Source organism: Salmo salar, chromosome 18 (genome assembly GCF_965601325.2).
Source record: "Salmo salar chromosome 18, fSalSal1, whole genome shotgun sequence".
NCBI classification, from domain to species: Eukaryota; Metazoa; Chordata; class Actinopteri; order Salmoniformes; family Salmonidae; genus Salmo; species Salmo salar.
Window position 1 is genome coordinate 92,896,161 of NC_138308.1, and position 10,000 is coordinate 92,906,160.

At 41.5% G+C, this 10,000-nt stretch overlaps 1 protein-coding gene across 2 annotated transcripts in view; it reads right to left on the minus strand.

Annotated features, from left to right (window-relative positions):
* Window positions 1-10,000, minus strand: part of LOC106578106 (1-phosphatidylinositol 4,5-bisphosphate phosphodiesterase beta-3-like) — a 101,806-nt gene that overhangs the window by 60,275 nt on the left and 31,531 nt on the right. The gene's annotated exons all lie outside the window — the stretch shown is intronic.

Sequence of the window (10,000 nt, forward strand, 5' to 3'; positions counted from 1 at the left end):
TCGTTTCACATACTTCATGTTCTGTTCATCTTTGAAATGGAAACAGGTGTTAATGGATTTCCATACAAAAGGAAGGGATACTAGACAGACAGAGAGAGACAGACAGACAGACAGACAGACAGACAGACAGACAGACAGACAGACAGACAGACAGACAGACAGACAGACAGACAGACAGACAGACAGACAGACAGACAGACAGACAGACAGACAGACAGACAGACAGACAGACAGACAGACAGACAGACAGACAGACAGACAGGAACCAAACAGGAAAAAAGTGACAGAACAAGAAAAGTGAAAACAGAGCAGAAGCTTTTATTGCTTTTTACTCCAGAGCTTAAAAGCTTTCTTTCATTTTTCTGCTCCCTCTCTCCCAGAAGAGGGGGAGGGAGAGAAGGATGAGACGGAAGGACAGAGGGAGAGGAGGAAGGAGAGAGGGAAAGGAGGAGAGAGAGGAGAGAAGGAGAGGAAAGAAAAGAGGGATAAGGAAGGAGAGAGGGAGGGAGCGAGAGAGGAATGAGGGCAACGTGTTTGTACAGGGGACCATAAACAGAATTGAGGCCACACTGTAAATATTTGCGCTGTTAAGCTGAAGGACAGGATCTCTCCCTCTCACTCTCTCCTTCTCCTTTTAGTCATTGTCTTTTGATCTGACAGTCACCACCATTTCTCTCTATTTCCCCCTCTGTCATCTCCAGGGATATTAAAAAGTTTGTCAAATCACATCCCTCAACATTCTCTCCCTCCCTCCCTCCTTCCTTCCTTCCTCCTCTCACTCTCTCCAGACATCTCTACTTCCTCCTCTCTCTCTCCATCCTCCTCTCCCTCCTCCGCTCTCTCCCTCCTCTTCCTCCTTCCCTCCGTCATTAAAGGTTATAGGTCAAGACTAGCAGATAAATGGTCTAGGCGCTCGTCCCTGATTGGCCCGTGGGGAATGTTACTTCCTGGAGGGAATGCATTTGGGTCGTTTATATACTCTCCCAGAGGCCTTGGTTTCATTACATCATCGCCATGACGACTCCCTCTAGACCACAGCAATCAGGCTCGCTAGCTAGTCAATCACCAAGAGTCTGTCCCACATGTGTAGTGTGTCTGGGTTGTAGTGTAGTGTGTTGTAGTGTAGTGTAGTGTGTTATAGAGTAGTGTGTTGTAGTGTAGTGTAGTAGTGTAGTGTGTTATAGTGTAGTGTGTTGTAGTGTAGTGTGTAGTAGTGTAGTGTGTAGTAGTGTAGTGTGTTATAGTGTAGTAGTGTAGTGTGTTGGTAGTGTAGTGTGTTATAGTGTAGTGTGTAGTGTGTAGTAGTATAGTGTGTAGTAGTGTAGTGTGATGTAGTGTAGTGTAGTGTGTTGTAGTGTAGTGTGTAGCAGTGTAGTGTGTAGTAGTGTAGTGTGTAGCAGTGTAGTGTGTAGTAGTGTAGTGTGTAGCAGTGTAGTGTAGTGTGTAGTAGTGTAGTGTGTTGTAGTGTAGTGTAGTGTGTTGTAGTGTAGTGTGTAGCAGTGTAGTGTGTAGTAGTGTAGTGTGTAGTAGTGTAGTGTAGTGTGTAGTAGTGTAGTGTGTTATAGTGTAGTGTAGTAGTGTAGTGTGTTGTAGTGTAGTGTAGTGTGTTGTAGTGTAGTGTGTTATAGTGTAGTGTAGTGTGTAGTAGTGTAGTGTGTAGTAGTGTAGTGTAGTGTGTAGTAGTGTAGTGTAGTGTGTAGTAGTGTAGTGTGTTGTAGTGTAGTGTAGTGTGTTGTAGTGTAGTGTGTAGCAGTGTAGTGTGTAGTAATGTAGTGTGTAGTAGTGTAGTGTAGTGTGTAGTAGTGTAGTGTGTTATAGTGTAGTGTAGTGTGTAGTAGTGTAGTGTGTTGTAGTGTAGTGTAGTGTGTTGTAGTGTAGTGTGTTTTAGTGTAGTGTGTTTTAGTGTAGTGTGTTGTAGTGTAGTGTAGTGTGTAGTGTGTAGTAGTGTAGTGTGTAGTAGTGTAGTGTGTTGTAGTGTAGTGTAGTGTAGTGTGTTGTAGTGTAGTGTGTTATAGTGTAGTAGTGTAGTGTGTTATAGTGTAGTGTGTAGTAGTATAGTGTGTAGTAGTATAGTGTGTAGTAGTGTAGTGTGTTGTAGTGTAGTGTGTTGTAGTGCAGTGTGTTATAGTGTAGTGTGTTATAGTGTAGTGTGTTATGGTGTAGTGCAGTGTGTTGTAGTGTAGTGTGTTGTAGTAGTGTAGTGTAGTGTGTAGTGTGTTGTAGTGTAGTGTTTAGTGTGTTGTAGTGTAGTGTGTAGTGTAGTGTGTAGTGTGTAGTAGTGTAGTGTAGTGTGTTGTAGTGTAGTGTGTAGTAGTGTAGTGCAGTTGTGTTGTAGTGTAGTGTGTTGTAGTAGTGTAGTGTAGTGTGTAGTGTGTTGTAGTGTAGTGTTTAGTGTGTTGTAGTGTAGTGTGTAGTAGTGTAGTGTAGTGTGTAGTGTGTAGTAGTGTAGTGTAGTGTGTTGTAGTGTAGTGTGTAGTAGTGTAGTGTAGTGTTATGTAGTGTAGTGTGTTGTAGTAGTGTAGTGTGTTGTAGTGTAGTGTGTTGTAGTGTAGTGTAGTGTAGTGTGTTGTAGTAGTGTAGTGTGTTGTAGTGTAGTGTTTAGTGTGTTGTAGTGTAGTGTGTTGTAGTGTAGTGTAGTGTGTAGTGTAGTGTAGTGTGTTGTAGTAGTGTAGTGTGTTGTAGTGTGTAGTAGTGTAGTGTGTAGTAGTGTAGTGTAGTGTTTAGTGTGTTGTAGTGTTTAGTGTGTTGTAGTGTAGTGTGTTGTAGTGTAGTGTAGTGTGTAGTAGTGTAGTGTGGTGTAGTGTGTTGTAGTGGTGTAGTGTGTTGTAGTGTAGTGTGTTGTAGTGTAGTGTGTTGTATAGTGTGTAGTAGTGTAGTGTAGTGTGTAGTGTGTTGTAGTGTAGTGTTTAGTGTGTTGTAGTGTAGTGTGTTGTAGTATAGTGTAGTGTGTAGTAGTGTAGTGTAGTGTTGTAGTGTAGTGTGTTGTAGTGTAGTGTGTTGTAGTGTAGTGTGTTGTAGTGTAGTGTGTTGTAGTGTAGTGTAGTAGTGTAGTGTGTAGTAGTGTGTAGTAGTGTAGTGTGTAGTAGTGTAGTGTGTAGTAGTGTGTTGTAGTGTAGTGTGTTGTAGTGTAGTGTGTTGTAGTGTAGTGTGTTGTAGTGTAGTGTGTTGTAGTGTAGTGTGTAGTAGTATAGTGTGTTGTAGTGTAGTGTGTTGTAGTGTAGTGTGTTGTAGTGTAGTGTGTTGTAGTGTAGTGTAGTGTGTTGTAGTGTAGTGTAGTGTGTTGTAGTGTAGTGTGTTGTAGTGTAGTGTGTTGTAGTGTAGTGTGTTATGGTGTAGTGTAGTGTGTTGTGTGTTGTAGTGTAGTGTGTAGTAGTGTAGTGTGTTGTAGTGGTAGTGTGTAGTAGTGTAGTGTAGTGTGTAGTGTAGTGTAGTGTGTTGTAGTAGTGTAGTGTGTTGTAGTGTAGTGTGTTGTAGTAGTGTAGTGTGTTGTAGTGTAGTGTGTTGTAGTGTAGTGTTTAGTGTGTTGTAGTGTAGTGTGTTGTAGTGTAGTGTTTAGTGTGTTGTAGTGTAGTGTGTTGTAGTGTAGTGTAGTAGTGTAGTGTGTTGTAGTGTAGTGTCTTGTAGTAGTGTAGTGTGTTGTAGTAGTGTAGTGTGTTGTAGTGTGTAGTAGTGTAGTGTAGTGTTTAGTGTGTTGTAGTGTTTAGTGTGTTGTAGTGTTTAGTGTGTTGTAGTGTGTTGTAGTGTAGTGTAGTGTGTAGTAGTGTAGTGTAGTAGTGTAGTGTGGTGTAGTGTGTTGTAGTGGTGTAGTGTGTTGTAGTGGTGTAGTGTGTTGTAGTGTAGTGTGTTGTAGTGTAGTGTGTTGTAGTGTGTAGTAGTGTAGTGTGTAGTAGTGTAGTGTAGTGTGTAGTGTGTTGTAGTGTAGTGTTTAGTGTGTTGTAGTGTAGTGTGTTGTAGTATAGTGTAGTGTGTAGTAGTGTAGTGTAGTGTTGTAGTGTAGTGTGTTGTAGTGTAGTGTGTTGTAGTGTAGTGTGTTGTAGTGTAGTGTAGTAGTGTAGTGTGTAGTAGTGCAGTGTGTAGTAGTGTGTAGTAGTGTAGTGTGTAGTAGTGTGTAGTAGTGTAGTGTGTTGTAGTGTAGTGTGTTGTAGTGTAGTGTGTTGTAGTGTAGTGTGTTGTAGTGTAGTGTGTTATAGTGTAGTAGTGTAGTGTGTTATAGTGTAGTGTGTAGTAGTGTAGTGTGTTGTAGTGTAGTGTGTTGTAGTGTAGTGTGTTGTAGTGTAGTGTGTTGTAGTGTAGTGTGTTGTAGTGTAGTGTGTTATAGTGTAGTGTGTTATAGTGTAGTGTGTTATGGTGTAGTGTAGTGTGTTGTGTGTTGTAGTGTAGTGTGTAGTAGTGTAGTGTGTTGTAGTGTAGTGTGTTGTAGTGTAGTGTGTTGTAGTGTAGTGTGTTGTAGTGCAGTGTGTTGTAGTGCAGTGTGTTGTAGTGTAGTGTGTTGTAGTAGTGTAGTGTAGTGTGTAGTGTGTTGTAGTGTAGTGTTTAGTGTGTTGTAGTGTAGTGTGTTGTAGTGTGTAGTAGTGTAGTAGTGTAGTGTAGTGTGTTGTAGTGTAGTGTGTAGTAGTGTAGTGTAGTGTGTAGTGTAGTGTAGTGTAGTAGTGTAGTGTGTTGTAGTGTAGTGTGTTGTAGTGTAGTGTAGTGTAGTGTGTTGTAGTAGTGTAGTGTGTTGTAGTGTAGTGTTTAGTGTGTTGTAGTGTAGTGTGTTGTAGTAGTGTAGTGTGCTGTAGTGTAGTGTGCTGTAGTGTAGTGTGTTGTAGTAGTGTAGTGTGTTGTAGTGTGTAGTAGTGTAGTGTGTAGTAGTGTAGTGTTTAGTGTGTTGTAGTGTTTAGTGTGTTGTAGTGTTTAGTGTGTTGTAGTGTTTAGTGTGTTGTAGTGTAGTGTGTTGTAGAGTAGTGTAGTGTGTAGTAGTGGTGTAGTGTAGTAGTGTAGTGTGGTGTAGTGTGTTGTAGTGGTGTAGTGTGTTGTAGTGGTGTAGTGTGTTGTAGTGTAGTGTGTTGTAGTGTGTAGTAGTGTAGTGTGTAGTAGTGTAGTGTAGTGTGTAGTGTGTTGTAGTGTAGTGTTTAGTGTGTTGTAGTGTAGTGTGTTGTAGTGTAGTGTAGTAGTGTAGTGTAGTAGTGTAGTGTGTTGTAGTGTAGTGTGTTGTAGTGTAGTGTGTTGTAGTGTAGTGTGTAGTAGTGCAGTGTGTAGTAGTGTGTAGTAGTGTAGTGTGTAGTAGTGTGTAGTGTGTTGTAGTGTGTAGTAGTGTAGTGTGTTGTAGTGTAGTGTGTTGTAGTGTAGTGTTTAGTGTGTTGTAGTGTAGTGTGTTGTAGTGTAGTGTAGTAGTGTAGTGTGTAGTAGTGCAGTGTGTAGTAGTGTAGTGTGTAGTAGTGTAGTGTGTAGTGTGTTGTAGTGTGTAGTAGTGTAGTGTGTAGTAGTGTAGTGTGTAGTAGTGTAGTGTGTTATAGTGTAGTGTAGTGTGTTATAGTGTAGTGTGTAGTAGTGTAGTGTGTTATAGTGTAGTGTGTAGTAGTGTAGTGTAGTGTGTTATAGTGTAGTGTGTAGTAGTGTAGTGTAGTGTGTTGTAGTGTAGTGTAGTGTGTAGTAGTGTAGTAGTGTAGTGTGTAGTAGTGTAGTGTGTTATAGTGTAGTGTAGTGTGTAGTTGTGTAGTGTGTAGTAGTGTAGTGTTTTGTAGTGTAGTGTTTTGTAGTGCAGTGTGTAGTAGTGTAGTGTGTAGTAGTGTAGTGTGTAGTAGTGTGTTGTAGTGTGTAGTAGTGTAGTGTGTAGTATGTAGTGTAGTGTGTAGTGTGTAGTATGTAGTAGTGTGTAGTAGTGTGTTGTAGTGTAGTAGTGTAGTGTGTTGTATGTAGTGTGTAGTATGTAGTGTGTTGTAGTGTGTAGTAGTGTGTAGTAGTGTGTTGTAGTGTAGTAGTGTAGTGTGTTGTAGTGTAGTGTGTAGTAGTGTAGTGTGTAGTAGTGTAGTGTGTTGTAGTGTAGTGTTGTAGTGTAGTGTGGTTGTAGTGTAGTGCGTTGTAGTGTAATGTGTAGTAGTGTAGTGTGTTGTAGTGTAGTGTGTTGTAGTGTGTAGTGTGTTGTAGTGTGTAGTAGTGTAGTGTGTAGTAGTGTGTAGTGTGTAGTAGTGTGTAGTAGTGTGTAGTGTGTTGTAGTGTAGTGTATTGTAGTGTAGTGTGTTGTAGTGTAGTGTGTAGTGTAGTGTGTTGTAGTGTAGTGTGTTGTAGTGTAGTGTGTAGTAGTGTAGTGTGTAGTAGTGTAGTGTGTTGTAGTGTGTTGTAGTGTAGTGTGTAGTGTGTTGTAGTGTAGTGTGTTGTAGTGTAGTGTGTTGTAGTGTAGTGTGTAGTAGTGTAGTGTGTAGTAGTGTAGTAGTGTAGTGTGTAGTAGTGTAGTGTGTTGTAGTATAGTGTGTTGTAGTGTAGTGTGTTGTAGTGTAGTGTAGTAGTAGAGTGTGTAGTAGTGTAGTGTGTTGTAGTGTAGTGTGTAGTAGTGTAGTGTGTTGTAGTAGTGTAGTGTGTTGTAGTGTGTTGTTAGAGAGACGACTAACCACAGCTCTAACCGGCCAGGTGAAGCCCAAGGCCCTCAGATCAACACAGACACAGTGGAGCTGACATCCTCCACATGTCCGGACTTGTGAAACATCCTCCAGCTGAGTAACGGAGAGTATGTGTCACTGTCTAATAGTAAGCATTTTCTGTCATTACAGCTACTAGAGCAAGGAGGAGTAAAGACAGACACACAGAGAGAGACACAGAGAGAGACAGAGAGAGACACAGAGAGAGACACAGAGAGACACAGAGAGACACAGAGAGAGACAGAGAGACACAGAGAGACAGAGAGAGAGACAGAGAGAGACAGAGAGAGACAGAGAGACAGAGAGACAGAGTGTGAGTATGAGAGTAAACTATTTGACCATGGTTACTGATCAAAACCTTAGAAAAACCTTGAGAAAGTACAGGCTCAGTGAGCACAGCCTAGTCATTGAGAAGGGTAGACACAGGAAAACGTGGCTCCCTGTAGAGGAAAGGCTGTGCAACCACTGCACAACAGCAGAACCTGAGACAGAGCTGCATTTCCTGACAAAATGTCAAAAATATAAAACAATTAGAGAGTGTCATTTCCCCAAATTTGAAACCCTTATTCAAGGTTTCAAAGACCTCTCTGATGAGAATAGGCTACCCGTCCTGTTGGGGGAGGACGCAGAGAGCTGTGTGTTGGCAGCGCACTACATTGCTGCCTGCCATAAGATGAGGGACAGTGTCTGACAGACCAATCAACCTGCACATGTCCTCTACTGTACGCTTATTGTTATTGTTCAGTGTATGGTTATTTTGACCCTTGACTTGTGTTGTTACTGTTGTTCCATTGACAATTTTGATTCTTATTATTTTCATATTGTAAATATCCAAAGTAAGCTTTGGCAATATGTACATTGTTACGTCATGCCAATAAAGCAAATTGAATTGTGTGTGTGAGAGAGAGAGACGAGAGAGAGAGGGAGAGAGAGAACCGAGAGCGAGAGAACCGAGAGAGAGAGAACCGAGAGAGAGAGGGAGAGAGAACCGAGAGAGAGAGAGAGAGAGAGAGATGTTTCTGTAGTTCCTGTGGAATTAGGGTTAGGGGTCCTTTGGCTGAAACATTCTTATTCTCTTCAATAGAAGAGTCCTACTAGCCTGGTTGACGCCACCCTTGTGACTACACCAGTGAATGATTGATTGAAAGATTTGTATTTGTACAAACGTAATCAGTAAGAAGTGTTTGTTTGCATGATAGACCGATAACACATTGAGCATCCTAAATAAAATGGTAGAACTGCATCATAAATGACTGGGTGAGCGGCAGCATGAGGACTGAATGAGGCTCCACAGGAAGTACTTTTACTGGAATCAACCATGGGAACCCACACACAACATTACTAGTATAGTAAAACAAATGTGCTTCAATATCTTTATATTGTTAGTAATATTCTGAATGAGGGTGGGAATTAAGAATCTATAGCCTACTTTATAAACCACAGTGATCATTAACAGCAGCATCTTTCTGTAGGGGTCAGGGCTCAAAATAAAAACCTTTTTACAAGAGTTTCAACAATCAATCAAATGTATTTTATAAAGCCCTGTTAAACATCAGCAGATGTCACAAAGTGCTGTACAGAAACCCAGCCTAAAACACCAAAACAGCAAGCAATGCAGATGTAGAAGCACGGAGTAAGCTTGGAGGTGAATGTATTAAACCAATTGCCTTGATAAAAGTGTTTTGTTGCTGTGCACTATCCTCAAACAATAACATGGTATTCCTTCGCTGTAATAGCTACTGTAAATTAGACATTGCAGTTAGATTAAGAATCATTTAAGCATTCTGACCATATAAGACATGTCTATGTCCCAGAAAGTTGGCTGTTGTTTACAACGCCATTCTAGTCACATATTGCATATTGAGCAACAACTGTCCAGATTTTAGGAAACGGATCCAGTGGAGGTCAACTAGCATCAGAAGCCCATGTAGGTGTCCAAGGCGATGACCCCCAGCACGGCCCGTACATTTTAACGCCCCTCCCTATTTCCCCCCCCCCTCCCTCTCTCCCCCTCTCTCTCTTTTCTCTCCACCTCCCCTGCATTAAGACGCAGAGACTATGAAGAATTCAGTACCTGCAAGAGGGTGTTGTGGTTGACAACGGAAAAGCTCAGAGAGACAGGCCCTCCATTTTAGTCTCAAATTCATATGAACAAGACTTGCCTAGTTAAATATAAAAATTAATATGAATAGTTAGAAGGTTGCTGTAGTTCAATAGGTCATTCATCCTCCTTAGGGTCTCAAGTTGGAAAAACTCAGCCCACTGTAAGTGTTTTACAATGTTATGGTTGGAAAACTGTCCCATAGACATCTAAATGTCCTTCACTGTTTACACAGAGACAGAGAGACAGAGAGACAGAGAGAGAGAGAGACAGAGAGAGAGAGAGAGAGAGAGACAGAGAGAGAGAGAGAGAGAGAGACAGAGAGAGAGAGAGAGACAGAGAGAGAGAGAGAGAGAGAGAGACAGAGAGAGAGAGAGAGAGAGACAGAGAGAGAGAGAGAGAGAGAGAGAGACAGAGAGAGAGAGAGACAGAGAGAGAGAGAGACAGAGAGAGAGAGAGAGGAGAGAGACAGAGAGACAGAGAGACAGAGAGAAAGAGAGAGAGACAGAGAGACAGAGAGACAGAGAGAGAGAGAGAGAGAGAAAGACAGAGAGAGAGATAAATGTTATGGTTGGAAAACTGTCCCATAGACATGTAAATGTCCTTCCCTGTTTACAGGTGTTCAGCCATCCAGAATCACAATAATGTATTTCTGAGGCTGAACAACAGAGGGAGATGAAAGACACCTTCACAGAGTCGACACCTTCACAGAGTCGACACTTTCACTCTTCAGTCTTTCCATGTTTGCCTCATGCATTATTTCATCCTGTCAAATAAAGTTTAGGTTGCACTTGCTCTGTGTGTTTTAAGTCTGTAGTAAAATGTTGCATTAGACAGACATGTTAGGTTGACTTGATGAAAGATGACATCTCTTCTGGTTTGGTTGGTCATACTTGCTGTAGTCTGATCTCTTTGGGCAAGACTATGATATGTTAATGTTTAGGGTACTTCATGTATTGCTAAAATTAGGGGGGCAGGGAGAAGAACTTGCCAGAAGTGAACATGGGTAGTACAGTAGTAGCTAGCTAGCTAGAATGCATGGGTGATTCACATCATTGCCCTACTATGTAAACAGAGGACATGCAAGAAGGCAAATTAATAACTTCAGTCGGGTAAGGAAATGTTTAACTAAAACATGCATTTGATTAGCTAGCCGACTTCAAGTTTATAACAAGCAACCTCAAGTTATTAGCTGGCTGGCTTTCTATGAGCTAAACAATGCTAGCCCAACGTTAGCTATGCTAGCAAGCTAACATTAGTTGCTACGTTTAACAGTTTGTCGAAT